General features: G+C 49.8%; 1 protein-coding gene and 1 pseudogene across 4 annotated transcripts in view; one reads left to right on the top strand and one right to left on the bottom strand.

Annotated features, from left to right (window-relative positions):
* Positions 1-15,433, bottom strand: part of LOC147602671 (calmodulin-binding transcription activator 2-like) — a 175,226-nt gene that overhangs the window by 87,173 nt on the left and 72,620 nt on the right. The gene's annotated exons all lie outside the window — the stretch shown is intronic.
* Positions 13,298-14,831, top strand: LOC147602675 (uncharacterized; annotated as a pseudogene).

The raw sequence follows: 15,433 nt of genomic DNA, 5'->3' as shown, positions 1-15,433 counted from the left end.
CATAGAAAGAAGATCCAATTGCCTCTTCACGTAGGCAACTCTTGCCTCGTTGCGTACCTGATACATTGCTTCCAATGTGTCCCATGCAAGCTTCGATGTCTTGCAAGAACGAATGTGCGAAATAATAGTCCTTTTCACTGAAAGGGCTATCAATGACATGGCCTGTGCATCTCTAGAGTCCCATCTCTTCTGCTCTTGTGTGGGAGCAGGTTCTACATCAGGAGCTCTTTGAGCACCTCCCCTTTGAGGCGTGGCTGGCTATATGGTATGTGGGCGTGTGTCATCACCACACACGATTCCCCAAAGCCCTTTGGCTACCAGCAAATTACGGATCATGAAACTCCAAAGGGAGTAGTTAGATCCATCCAACTTGTCCTCCTGGGTGAGCACACCAAATACATCTGTAGCATTTTTTGCCATGTCAACAAAATATACCTACAAGCAAACCAAACACCAATGTGCACTACCAGGCAACCAAATGTCCTCTACAAATGTTTGCCTACAAACCAAAGCAAGTGTAAACCTACACCAAATTGTCCAATTACACACAATGTGTATACATACGCGACAAATCACAGCTGTAATGCCCAATTACATGCTCCAATCTTAAAAGCCCCAATCTTTATGCACTCCAATTGCTTCAATGTGCATTTAATTGGCCAATTTTCACAAAAGCCCCAAATTTTCGCAACTGAAAGCGGTTCAATTTGCTGATTTTAACCTCAATTTGGAAAACCCCCAAATTCCAAACCAAACAAATTGAACGGCACCACCTGCAATTTTTCTGGCAGAGGGTAACTTTTGGCAAACCCCAAAAGATTGCTGAACCTGCACCAGAATGCTTGCAACCTTTTATTTTTATTTTTTTAATTTATTCTGAAATAGAAGTACCTGCAGGCTAGTGCGTGCATGGCATAGTACGGAATGGGCCTGGAACCAGTTGGCCAGGTACAGGTGGCACCGTGGGCTGGCTGGTGTGACCACCTGCAGATGGAGGCGTAGTCACTGCGCGCGATTAGTGGACGGAGGCGGTAGGCGAGCACGGAGGTGCAGACGGAGGCCGCAGGCAAGCTGAAATGGGCGGGAGTCGTCTGCTGGGCACGTGTTGGAGGCGACAACTGCCGACGGCTCTGGGTGTCCGGAAGAGAGCAGGGGCGGTGGCGGCCGGAATGGGGCAGTGACGGACGACGGCAGGCGCTGTTGGGCGGCGGTGGTTTTGGGTGCACTATCGCCGCCGGCTCGTGAGGGAGGTGCCGCTCGCGGGCTGAGCGACGGTGGCGGGCTCCCCACTAGTGCAGCCAGCTGCTGTCGGTGGCCGGAACTGGCGGCGATTTTCCAGGGGCAGAATTCCAGGGCCAGCTCCCAGCTCTGATACCAATTGTTGGTGTTGGACTCACACACTCACACACAATTCTGCACATTAGGGTTAGGTGCAGGATAGAGAAGCTCACACACAGAAATGAGAGAGAGAGAGAGAGAGAGAGAGAGAGAAATGAAATGAAATGAAATGATATATTAACGTCTTCAAAAGGCCAAAATGACCTATGAGACCAAAAAGGTTAAACCATTTGGTGGATCTGATACAATGTCTGTGTAAGAAAAGCTAAATACAACTAACTGAAACTGAAATAACTATGAGGAAAAGTACGGTACTAGGAGCTCCTAATGGATAACATCTGGGAGAAAAACTCCAGCAACAAAGGTAAGCATCTTACACATCACTATCCAAAGAAGTCTCTCATCCGTCGATGGCGGATATCCTCAATGTCCTCCATGGTGAGTACTCTGACTGGACGTCTCCCATGCCGTGCTAGTATGGTCCTGATCCTCTGTTGTAGTCTCCGCCGGTGTCGAGACGGGCCTCTCATCTTGGGGCGCCTGGACCGCCCCAGCTCTATAGCCCGATGAATCAGTGTACCTCTAGTGCGGCTATACTCTGGGGCTAGCTGCAATGCCTGCTGGCCTGACTGCTCAATCTCTGGTCGAAATAAGTCTGTAATCTGTCTCTGTAGGTGTCTCTCCCTCTCTGATCCCCTCCCTCTCAAGAGACCCTCTCTATGTCTACGAAGCTCCAGCAAGTATAATCCGAGGCATCTCTGATCCTGGTATCTCATGACTCTAGAAAGTGGTCCGAAACCTTCTCTAAACAGGCAGTGAAAACGGCCTCGTATCTCATAATATATTGGACAGTGACATATGTAATGTAACTCTGTCTCTGGCTCCATCTGGCATAGCTGACAAATCCTGGCCTCAGCTGGTACTCCTCTGAATCTGCCAGTCTCAATCTCTAGCTGGTGTGAGGATGTGCACATCTGACCAATAGCACACCGTACCCCATGAGAAAGATGAGTATCCATGTAGCTGGGTCTAATCACAAACCCATCCTGCGTGAGCTCGAGAAGATCTCTATAGAAAGCCATCTTCGTACCAAGCTCCTGTGTCGGCTGTATCCATGTCCTCCTAGTGTCCAGCTGAATCAAGTCCTCCCTGATAAGTCTGGTAATCTCTGCCCGTGTGAGAGAGAGGGAGCGTGCATCCAGGGAGTACTGAAATGGAGGTAGCCATTCCATACTAAAGCCATGCAACTGGAACCAAGCTGTCATCTGTGCATACCAACATGATCCGTCTCCTTGTGATGCCAACTGTCGTGAAGACTCCAGGGCTAAGCGAGCATATCTGTCTCTAGGGAGAGCCCAAGTGCTATGTATAAAGGAGACTGATCGAGTGAGTGCCTCTACTACCAATGGGGGGGCAGCCATCTCTGCACGGATAATATCATGTGGTACGAAGGCCTTGGCCCTAATCATCCGGGAAATCATAGAAACCAAGGGCCTCTCCATATGTCTCCATCCATCAGTGCTACCAGCTCGGCTGTGGTGATCTACTGAGGGTCCCCATATCTCCACTCCATACAGCATGGCTGAAGTGACCAAAGTGTCAAAGAGCCAGAGCTTTGTTCGAGGTTCCTGAAACTGAACCTGCGAACACATCCTCTCTAGTCTCCCCAATGCTGCATAAGCTCTGGTCAATCTGGTCTCCGCTGCTCTCCTCAAGGAAAATAGTGGGCCACTGAAAACCACACCAAGGTAAGTATATGCATCTGTATACTCCACTGTCTCCTGACCATATGTAAAGGTGGGTACTCACCTCCTAACCCACTGTGCTGTGGTGTTAAACACCATCACCTTGGTTTTACCAAGGTTAGAAGACAATCCACTGTCCTGTGCAAAGGTGTGCAATGCATCCAAATGACGCTGCATCCCCTCTGGAGAATCTGAGATCAGCACAATATCATCAGCATACAATAACAGCGGAATCCATGTCCCTGCTAGCTGTGCTCCTCTGTCACCCTCCCGCTCTACATAGTCTGAAACCTCATCCACGTACATCCCAAATAAGGTGGGAGAAAGGGGGCAGCCCTGTTTCACCCCAATAGTGGAGTGAACCATCTCAGATATACCCTGAGTAGTACGTACCTGCCCCACAACTGTCCTGTATAAAGCCATGATTCCCCAAATCAGCTCTGTGGGCACTCCCATCTCCTGTAGTCTGCGCATCAGTCTGGCTCTCGGTACTGTGTCAAAAGCTTTGCGGAAATCCACAAAGCAACAATAAATCCTCCTGCCATATAATCTGCCCTCCTCAATAATAGCTCTGAGTGTCAAGATATGGTCAAGAGTGGAGAAACCTCTCCTGAACCCTGCCTGCCCTGATGCACGTATGCCCTCTCTCTCTCTGCCCATCTACTCAACTCCTGCTCCAGAATAGATGCATATAATCTAGCCAATGTGTGACCAATCATGATGGTACGATAATTCCCAGGAAGCATGGAATCCCCTGACTTGAAGATAGGCACAATCGTGGACATATTCCAAGTCTCAGGAAAACCCTCACACATGGCTCGGTTAAACATCATAGCAATAAGCTCTGCAAGCATATCTCTGGCATGAATAAAGTGCTCTGCTACCAAACCATCATGATCATATGCTCTCCCAGTCCTCATCCTGTCAATAGCTTTCCTTACCATCTCAGCAGTAAAGAAAGCACATGTCTCTAGGCATGGCTCCGATGGGTCTGGCAGGGGCGGCTGTCCTGTTGCTGTGTACAGGGATGCTGCATACTCACCCCAAATCTCTGTGGAGGTAATGGCTGGTGATGGTGAATGCTCATGGATTAGTCTCCATGCCTCGCCTGAGTCTTGACTCATAAATAATTGATACAAATCCCTCTCTAACTGAGCAAGATAAGCCCTCTTCTTCCATCGCACTAGGTGCTGGAAGGTAATCCGTGACTGTCTGTGACTGGTAACACCCATGAGCACCTCTCTCTGTAATCTGATCCTCATCTCTCTGCACTCCTCATCATACCAACTGTTCTGGGGCATGTTCCCAGATCGTCTCCGTGTAGGCTGACCATGGGGATATGCCTCTGATGCTGCAGCATGAAGCGTATCTATCAATATCTGAGTGAGCTCATCTAATGGCCGTCCTGGCTCCTCGGCACATAAGCGTCTGTATATCTCATCCGTGTACACGGTGTCGGTCTCCCTCGTAAAGGTATAACGAGTGTGTGTGGAGACCTGTCCCAATGGAGCGGTGCTCAACTGAAATGTAAGAGTGAAGGACAAGATAGCATAAACCACTGCTATTCCAACCGGCCTAGTGCCTACCAAAAATCCTGAAAAGAGGGAATGAGACTGGGCTGAGCCATAACATAGTCCACTGTACTAGCACCATGCCTATGTGGAAAGCAAGTGAAACCGCCCGATGTCGGGAATCTCTGTAGGCCATTCAGGATGGCCAATCCATGTGCAATCCCCATGTCTATCAAATACCGCCCATACACTGTATGCTCCTCATCCTGTGAGAGTCTAGATAGGCCCATATCCCTAACATCAAGCTCCCTCAACATCTCCTCTGAGGTATCATAAAATACTGTCTGGTTATGGGCGGTCCTGGCATTGAAGTCCCCCAGGAGAATGATGTCACCATCCCTGGAGAACTTCCAAATGTCATCATCCAAAATAGAAAAGGGAGACTGCCCGCTAGGTGATGCATACACTGATGTACTAGGAGCAAAATAGCATATAGCAATGTAGAGATATCTGCCCGTCTCTGCCCTCAGTCTAACCCACATGTACCTAGCCTGCTCATCTCTGCGGACTATATGTATCAGTGGCTGTAGCTCCTCTCTAAACAATACTGCCACTCCTCCTGAGCCCCGTCCTCTATGCTCTGAACGAGTCTCCTGTCTACAAGCTGTCTCCCATCGGTATCCACTAACATGTGGCATGGACTGTCCAGGAGCCTAATGTGTCTCACAGTAGAAGATGATGTCCCTCCCAGTGAAACTATCCTCAAAAGCCCCTACATCAAGACGTAGAGATCCATTACAATTCCAAGTAGCAACTTTGAGTGTAGTCCCATAGGTCTCGCGCCGTCATGAAGAGCGCCTCTCCATAATCACCACTCTACCATCTCTATAGAAGGCCACTTTCCCTTTCTCTCGGGCTGCCCTTATCTCTGGCATAACTTCTTTCATGTGGGCAAGTTGCGAGAGTGTGAGGTCATCTCCAAGAAATATTCCCGTCTTCTTGAGTGTAGGACGTCTCTTCAAGAAGTCCTTCGCTTCCATGGAGGGGAAACGAATGATAAGTGCTCTCTCCTTAGAAGATTCGCCACCACTACCTTCTCTCTTCTTTCCCACTCTCCACGCCTTTGTGTGCGTGGCTTCAATGCCCATCATAGAGAAGAGCTCCTTGGTTTCCCCTTCCGCATCATCACAGTCTTTTAGACCGGACACTCGTACATGTAAGGCCCGGGTCTTCCTCCTTTGCTCCTCTTCAAGGGTCATGTTGATGATGGTGGGAGTGGGGATGGGTGGCGATTCTTTACCTTTCCCTTTCTTGGCGACCTCGATCCATTTCTCCGCCTCGTCCATCTTCTTTTGTGTCTTTGTGATCACCTCCACCCATGAAGATGTCTTCTCTTTATGTTGCTCCTCCTCCTCTCGAATGATCCTCATTTGTTCCTTGATGGTATTCAGCTCTTCAAGAAAGGAGGGCTGAAATCTTCCATCCTCAAGATTACTTTTTGAAGTGGCTGCCAACTCCTTTTTGAGGGCTGAGATTTCAGCCGCTTGACTCTTAGCATGCAATTTGGCCTCCACTAGTTCCTCCTTTAAAGCTGAAATCTCAGCCTCTTGCTTGGAAGATCTCTCTTCGAGCTCTTGGATTTTGTCGAATCCCTTCTCGAGTTTGGAGAGGCAGTTTATGATTGCGGTGACGGAAGAGTCGACCATCTTCTTGTTTTCTTTGATAATTGTGCCGAGCTTGTTCTCCACCTTCACGAGCTCCTCTTTAAACCCGGTCTTGGTCATGACTTTTTGCATTGCCACAGCCAATGGACTGAAAATTAATCCATGACACAGGAGCAAAACAGCAGCAACAGGGGGGGTTTCAAGTCATGTAGGGAAAAGGGGAAAGAGAGGAGAAGCGAGTTATGTTGCTGCCTTGGGGGCCTGAGGAAGGGTGGGTAGGAGAAGGGAGGCGGGAAGACAGGCAGGCAAACAGCGAAGAGGGGGGGGCACAGGGCGGCAAAAACGAAAACGAAACAGGGCAGGGCAGCGAACAGAGGGCGAAGGGGGGCAGGGCGGCGAACAGCGAAGCGAAAGGGGGGCAGGGCGGGAGGGGTGGGCGTAGCGGGAGGGGGGGGGGGGGGGGCGCAGGCGGGCAGCGAAGAGGGGGGAGCCGGCGAAGGGGTGAACAGAGGGCAGGGCGGCGCAGGGGCGAAGGGGGGCAAGGAAGAGAGAGAGAGAGAGAGAGAGAGAGAGAGAGAGAGAGAGAGAGAGAGCCAAAAGTGTGGTATCCACAAAATGCAAGTCAACTCTTGCATGTGTGCCACATCCATATAATATAGAAGTACAAAATATTATAGGTAGTGTGTCCTTTCACACTTGATATCCAAGGGGAAAAACCACATGGGAAAAAGTGCCCTTGGTTAAGCCTTGTTCACACATAGCACTAACATAAGTGAGCATATGCCTACACATGCTTGTGAAATTTAGGTCAACCAACCCTTTTATGACCCCAAAAAGTTATCCAAAAGGTATTTTATTGTGTTCATATTGTGCCTAACTTGTGTCCTAGCTATTGGGCCATGTCCTGTGCACCTCCAGGCACTTATTGGGCTGCCAAAACAGCCGCAAACAGGCCTTTCTCTACCACATACGTTGCCTAGAAGACGGCTGCAACATGTCCATGTGGCACTCACATGGGTGATGCACGTGACACAGCCTCAAGTATGGCAGCACCGTGGGCGGTAGCATCCATACATGGTAGCAAAAGCTGTATGGCAATAGGAGAGCAAGTACCAAAAGTACAAGGCTGTCGGAAGGCAAAAGATAGGCGAGCACTCTTGTAAAGAGAGAGAGAAAGAAAGAAAGAAAGAAAGATATATTAACGTCTATGAGAGGCCAAAGTCGGCCTATGAGACAAAAAATAATACAACTGTGTTCTTCCGGTCATCGGAAGAAAAGAAACAAAAGAAAAAGTGTGCATGTGTCTGGATACAACTGTGAATCATCATGGATCGGTGGAGCCCATATACAAACAATATAAGGGGGGTGGGAATGTGGATGGAGCGCTAAGGCAAGATGCATCTCTATATGTTGAAGGGGTAGTACAAGCATGCTATGCAAATCTATGTCTAACTCCATCCAGTGCCATAAGAGCGATATAAGATATCATACATCGCCGATGCTGAGGCTGTGAATGGCATGAACATGTACCCTGAGTCTGAATGAAAGCGAGCTAGCCTCTCCTGTGTCTCCATCTGGTGTCTCATTCGGATAGCTGCTATCTCTCGGTGACGGAGTCGGGGTGCTCTATGTCCAGTCTGTCTAGGTCTCCTCCTGGCTCTCAATTCCTCTGCTCTCTGTGCGGTCACCCCATGTGGTACATCAGCTGGCACTGGCATAGCTCTCTGGAAGAAATCTGTGAGCTGGTCTCTGTAATATAGCATCTTCGGTGGTAGTGGGCTCTTTGGTGTTGTCCATGTCTCCTGTATGTAGTGCTGCCATATGTCCTGTCTCATCACTTTGTTCCTCTCATTGAGAGAGAGGTAACCCCGTGGAGCAGACTGATCATACTGAAAAGGTGGCAACCACTCAATGTCTATCCCATGATGTGAGAACCACTGTAGCATCTGTGCATACCAAGATCCAGTGTGTCCAGCCTCGGCCAGCTGTCTGGATGCCTCAAAAGCTCGGCGGGATAATCTCTCCATGCGCATCTCCCTCATCCTGTATATAAAGGAGATCGTCTGGAACAATGCCTCCACTGCCATAGATGGTGCAGCAAACTCAGCTCGAACACTGTCGTGCGGGACGGATGGTTTGCTGCGTATCATCCTCGAGAGCATCAAGATCTGTGGTCTCTCCAGCTGTACCCATGTGGAGGCTGCAAGCCCTGGTGCCCAAACCGCTGCTGCATACATCAAGGCTGGTGTCACTAATGTATCAAAGAGCCACCCCTTCGTGCGGGGTTCCTGAAAATGTGCCTGATGACACTGACGCTCAGGGCCAGCAAGTGCTGCATACCCCCGGGTCACTCTGTCTCGGACTGCCTGAGCCATGGAGAAGCGTCCAGTTGAGCTAGTAAATGTGATGCCAAGGTAAACATAAGAGCTCACCACCTCGACCCGCCCTCCTGCTAATGTGAGAGTCGTGTGGCTCTTGACTCCGGGTGAAGTGTTGAAGATCATAACCTTGGTTTTTCCAAGGTTCACTGTGAGCCCCTGCTGTGCGCAGAAGTCATCAAGAGCCACAAGGTGTCTTTGAAGCCCAACCTGCGTGTCGGACACCAAGACGATGTCATCAGCATAAAGCATAACATGGACAGTAATACCTGATAGCTCAACCCCAGAGCCTCCTCCCTGTGTGATGTAATCGACCACCTCATCAATATAGAGCCCAAAGAGCGTGGGGGAGAGCGGGCACCCCTGCTTCACACCAATGGTGCTAGCAACTGTGTCGGACAAGCCTCCTGGGCATCGGACTCTCCCAAAGACCTGCTCATATAGCCTGTATGTGCCCCACATCATGTCTGAAGGTATGCCTAGTGTCTGTAGTCGCCGAAAGAGGCGCTCTCTGGGCACAGTATCAAATGCCTTGCGGAAATCCACAAAGCAACAATAGAGCCGTTGCCTCCGTGCCTTGGCCTGATCAATCAGGCACCTCAATGTAAAAATGTGGTCGATGGTCGAGAAGGCTCGACGGAAGCCTGCCTGGCCTGCTGCTCTCAATCCCCCAACCTCTGCATGTGTGCTCAGCTCTGCCTCCAAAACTGCCCCGTATAGTTTGGCCAATATATGGCCAATCATGATGGTCCTGTAGTTCCCGGGGTCTAGTACATCTCCCACTGTATGGATCGGCACAATAGTGTGCATCGTCCACTCAAACGGAAACCCCTCTGACAGAGCTCTGTTGAAGAGATGAGCAAGAAATGGTGCCAATGTATCAATAGCATAGATGAGATGCTCTCCCTGTAATCCTGAATGATCTGTCGCCCGTCCATGTTGGAGTCGGCATATGGCCCTCCTGACCATAGGTGGGGTGAAGAAGGTGGAGACTGTGGAGCATGGCTCTGTGGGCTGTGGTATAGGGGGCTGTACAGGCACATCATAAAGTCTCTCTGCATATGTCTGCGAGGTCTGAGGATCGGCAATAGGTGTGGGAGGACGGGGCTCTCTGAGTCTCCTCCAAGCAGTAGCAGCATCTCTGCTCATGAGCATGTGATATGTGTCCCAGTATTGAGCCTCCTCATAAGCCCGCCGCTTACGGCGGGTGAGAGTATGCATCCTCCTGCCTGCCTGCCTCTGGGTGATCTCCCCGCGAGCCCTCTGCACTCAGAGACTGTGGTAAAGGTTTCTGCACTCATCATCATACCATCGGTTCTGGGGCATGCTCCCAGATGTAGGTGGCCGTCCTGTCTGTATGTGGTATGGGAAACTCCTCGCGGCTGCGGAGTGCAGTACATGTGAGAGCTGGGAGGTGAGCATGGCCATGGGTGCCGATGGATCTAAGGCAAATAGCTGATCATGAACATGATAGTCGTACACCTCGACTAGGTCCTGAGTGAAGTGAAAAATAGTGCGTGGTGGCTGTATGATGGGTGGGTGGGTCTCCAATAAGCTCCTGAAAGTGAGGGATAGGTATGTATGATCCGCCCCAATGGGGCATGGTGGTACAGTGAAGTGAGACACCATATCTCCTGCCTCCCGGGATCCCATCACATAATCCACTGTACTACTGCCGCCTCCCACTGGAAAGCAAGTCAACCCACCTGAATCTGGCCACTGAGTCATCCCGTTATAAATAACGAGATGGTGTCGGGCCCCAAGCTCCAGCAAATGTTGCCCATATCCAGTGCTGTCAGCTCCTCCATCAGCGGAGATCGAAGTGGTCCCTGTATCCTCTGTAGCTAGCGGCTCTAGTCTCAAGGGATCCTCAAAGTCATAGATCTCGCACTGTCTGCTCTGAGTCCGTGCATTGAAGTCCCCCATCAAGAAGACTTCTCCCGGTGTCGAATAGTGTAAGATCTCCTCAGATAAGACAGAGTATGGAGACTCACTAGCCTCTCCTCCACCCGGCTCCTCGGTGGTGGCAAACCGCGACCCCTTCGGAGGAAAGTAGCAAAGGGCGATATAAATCCATCTGGTCTCCGACAGGCGCAAGCTAATCCACGCGTATCTCGCCTCCGAGTCTTGTGCTACAACTCGAACATGCTCATGTAAGCCATGCCTGAAAAGCACTGCAATACCTCCTGAACCTCGGGAGGTGGCCTGTCTCATCCCCTGTCGGTGAGCTGACTCCCACTGATAACCCTCAACCCGTGGTAAGCCCCTCTCCGGGCTCTCATGTGTCTCTGTCATCAAGATGATATCCCGACCCTCCATCACCTCCTCAAGTCTCCCTGGATGTGTCCATAGGACTCCATTACAGTTCCAGATTGCTATGTGTATCTCTTTGTCTTCATGTTGTTTCCTCCGTGTCTCATAGGCCAGATGGCGCTATTCGACCCTCTTCCCATCAATGTAGAAAGTTATATTAACGTCTTCAAAAGACCCAAAGGGTCTATGAGTCCAAAATGATGTGTACATAGTGTCCATGGAATCTCGTCATGGATGAAATAAGATAAAGAAACAGTAAACTAAAAGCTAAGATCTCAGACTTTGAGATTATACAAGACAAAAAATCTAGATCCTACTACGCTAGGTAAAGGGTACAATAAGTCATGGGATATGGGAGAGCTGAATAAAAACAGTCAAACAACCCTGTATGTCAGGCCATCCAGGATGTCCATCATGGGTGATACAAGAAGGCTAGAGATGTTGATAGTTTGCTGTGAAGAAGAGGTTGCTCGATGGTGGCTGGCCGGGATCTCCTGAATCCGGGGCTGATGAGCTGGGGGTGGTCAAGGTCTGACAGGACGAGGGCGTCTAGCTCTCTCAAGTGTGTGTGCCCAATCTGATGTGACTCCCATGGGCCTCCTGCAAAAGGACATTGTGCTATAGGCTCTCGTATCCAGTGTGGTGGGCTCTAGTGCCTCCCTATCCACCCCTCTAGGCTAGAAAAAGCAGGTGATGGTAAAGTAAGAGGAGGGCTCTTGGGGGAGAGGATCTCTCAGTAGTGACTCTCTGTGTCGGCAGAGCCCCAGTAGGAAGAGTTCAAGGCACCTCTAATCTGGGTGCTCTAGCAAAGAGAGAGAGAGAGAGAGAAATGAAATGAAATGAAATGTTATATTAACGTCTTCAAAAGGCCATAATGACCTATGAGACCAAAAGTTACATCATAGTGGATCTGATACAATGTCTGGATAAAAAAACCCAAAAAATGAAAAATAAAGATGATACTACAGGCACCTAGAAAATGAAACTGGAAATGGAAGGTAAACAGAAACCCTTATAGGGTGTGAATATAGTGAGGGGGGGGGGGGGGGGGGGGGGGGTACGCTATGGAGGTGAGTGGAATATAGTGTGGGGAGAAATGAAATGAAATGTTATATTAACGTCTTCAAAAGGCCATAATGACCTATGAGACCAAAAGTTACATCATGGTGGATCTGATACAATGTCTGGATAAGAAAAGCTAAAAACAACTAAACATCTAACTAAAACTGAAACCACTGAGGAAAAGTACAGTACTAGGAGCTCCTGATGGATAACATCTGGGAGGAAAACTCCAACAACAAAGGTAAGCATCATACACATCACTATCCAAAGATGTCTCTCATCGGTCGATGGCGGATATCCTCAATGTCCTCCATGGTGAGTACTCTGACTGGACGTCTCCCATGCCGTGCTAGTATGGTCCTCATCCTCTATTGTAGTCTCCGCCGGTGTCGAGATGGGCCTCTCATCTTGGGGCGCCTCGACCGCCCCAGCTCTATAGCCCGATCAATCAGTGTACCTCTGGTGCGGCTCTACTCTGGGGCTAGCTGCAATGCCTGCTGGCCTGACTGCTCAATCTTTGGTCGAAAGAAGTCTGTAATCTGCCTCTGTAGGTGTCTCTCCCTCTCTGATCCCCTCCCTCTCAAGAGACCCTCTCTATGTCTACGAAGCTCCAGCAAGTATAATCCGAGGCATCTCTGAGAGAGAGAGAGTTGTATTAACGTCTTCAAAAAACCGAAATGACCTATGAGACCAAAAGGTTACATCATATCCATGAGGTACAACATCCTGGGTACAAAATAGTAATAAAGAAACATAACAAAAAATCTAGAACTTTAAAATCTGATCTAGGTACATGAGCAAAGAGCAGAGTCACACGGGGACGCGGGACGCGGGGACGGGGGGGGGACGCACAGGGGACGCGGTGCAGAAAGGGGACGAAGAAAGTCGTCCCGGGGACGCATTCCCGAAACGTGGGACGGGCAGGGAACGCAGACAGGGGACGCCTCCAACGGTCAGAAACGGGCAGAAAACGGCCAAAAACGGGCAAATTTCCAGCTATAAAAGAAGGCACACTTTAGGACTTTTCTCCACACTCAAGTTTGAAGCTTCAAGCCTCAAGCCTCAAGCCTCAAGCCTCCAAAGTTCCAAGTTCCATTGTCCAAGCCTCAAGGCCCAAGTGGCAAGTTAGCCCTCTCTCTCTCTCTATACTATCTACATTGTGCCAACTTCCAAGCCATCTCTCTCTCTCTCTCTCTCTCTCTCTCTCTCTCTCTCTCTCTCCAAGTTCCATGATCCATCCCTCTTGAGACTTGCAAGCCTCAAGAGTCAAGCGGCAACTTGCAAGTTGCAACTCTCTATTGCACCCTTCTTCCCTCTCTCTCACACTATCATCATTCATGGCATCTCAAGGTGAAGCCGCCGCCGCCACATCTTCCGTTGCGGGCTCTTCACGAAGGAGGCCGGCGGTGCACACATGGTCATGGTGGGATGAGGTCCACTACACTAGTCGTGGAGTGGGCGGTGGTTCAAGGGCATGGAATTGCAAGCTTTGTTCCTACAAGAGAAGTGGCGGCGCCAACAAAGTGCGAGCTCACTTTTTGCACGAGGCCGGTCATCAAGTGCAATTTTGCGCACACATTACTCCTGAGAAGCGAGCGGAGCTTCTTGAGAAGCTCAAGGTTTATGAGGAGGCCAAGGCGGCAAAGAGAGGGCAACATGTTGCCGTTGATCCTCATGATGTGGTGAGAGCACGAGAGCAACCGACGCGAATGGAGGTGGAGAGGAACCCAAATCTTGCTTCAAGCTCTCAACCGTTCAAGTCCTCTCCATCCACATCGGGTGCCTCCATTCCCATCCGCCGTCAATCCACTCTTAACGAGAATTGGAACCCAAAATTGAAGGATGAGGTGGATAGGTCGGTGGCTAGGTTCTTCTACCACGACCACATTGCGTTTCAAGCGGCACGGAGAGAGTCGAGACTCAATTCTCTTCACTCTTTTTTTTTAAATGTCTCATGTTTCAAAGCATTTGTCATATTGCCAAAAAAAGCTAACATGCTACATGGTTTTCCTTACTTGAAATAGGTCTCCTTACTTCCGTGAGATGGCCACAAAGATCGGGGAATATGGCCCCTCTTATGTGCCACCTTCATCGAAAAAGATTCGCACCACTTTGCTTGATAGGGAGAAGTTGGCCGTTGAGCACGCGGCGGCGGATACAAAGGCAATGTGGGAGACTAACGGAGTCTCTCTCATTGTAGACGGATGGAGTGACACGCGCAAGCGCTCCATCCTTGGAGTGGTGGCCTACTCAAGGGGCAAAGTGTACTTCATCGAGTCACATGATGCGAGTGGCACTGGGAAGGCCGTGGATGTGCTTGCCGCAGAATGGGCGTCCACGATCGAGGTCATTGGGCCGGAGCTTGTGGTCGGCATGGTGGCGGATGGAGAGGCGTCAAATAGGGCAGCCGGGACCATTATTGAGTCAATGTATCCATCCATCACAGTTTCTTTTTGCATGGCCCATTGTCTCAACAACCTCCTCAAAGACATAGGTGCCTTGCCATGGATTGCACCCACCATTGAGGAGGCTAACCAGCTTGTATCCTTTGTCCTCAACCACCAAAGGCTGCGACATGAGTTCTCTAAAAGGAGCACTCTTTCCCTCCTCAAGTATTCTGAGACAAGGTTTGCATACAACTTCCTCATTCTAGGCCGCTTGTCTACATGTGGCGGAGCCCTAAGAGGGCTTTTCCTTAGTGATGAATTTTCTGCCATGCCGCAGTCAAAATCGGCAACAGGGAGAACGTGCCGAGATCGCGCCGACGATGCCGCTTGGTGGGAGAAGGTGAAGACACTCGACGCCTTGGTCAAGCCTATTGTTCACCTTCTACAAGTCAATGGTTCACGGCCGTCAATGACTCGTAGAAGGTGAACAATAGGCTTGACCAAGGCGTCGAGTGTCTTCACCTTCTCCCACCAAGCGGCATCGTCGGCGCGATCTTGGCACGTTGTCGTGCCATGGCACGTCTATGGTGTGAAACCATGCATATGAGGCCATCAAATGCAAATCCCGATGCATGGGATTAAGTGCCATGACTTGAGTCATTATATGATGCCTGAGTGCATATGTTCATATTGTAAATGAGGTTCAATAAGACAAGCTGAGGCTGAGCCAGGTCTCGAAGCCTCTGTACATGAGTGTGGTGTGAATTATGGAGTTTTATGCTTATGGTAGACCTTGTAGTAGGGAACACCCTTCTCAACATGTATGGAAATGTGAGAGCATGTATGATGTAAGGATTGGTTTTCAAGAATGCCCTTTTGAGATATCGTGTCTTGGGATACCATGATTTCTGTTCTTATTCGGATTGAGCAGAACAAGGAGGCTCTGGGTTTGTATGATGAGATGCAAGTTGAAGGCATTAGACCTAACAACATTACATTTGTATGTGCACTTAATGCATGTGCAAGCTTAGCAGC

This window comes from Cibotium barometz, chromosome 66 (assembly GCF_041138505.1).
Source record: "Cibotium barometz isolate CiBa-2024 chromosome 66, ASM4113850v1, whole genome shotgun sequence".
Taxonomy (NCBI): domain Eukaryota; kingdom Viridiplantae; phylum Streptophyta; class Polypodiopsida; order Cyatheales; family Cibotiaceae; genus Cibotium; species Cibotium barometz.
The sequence above is the reverse complement of the archived record's forward strand: the minus strand, read 5'-3'. Positions and strand labels throughout refer to the sequence as shown.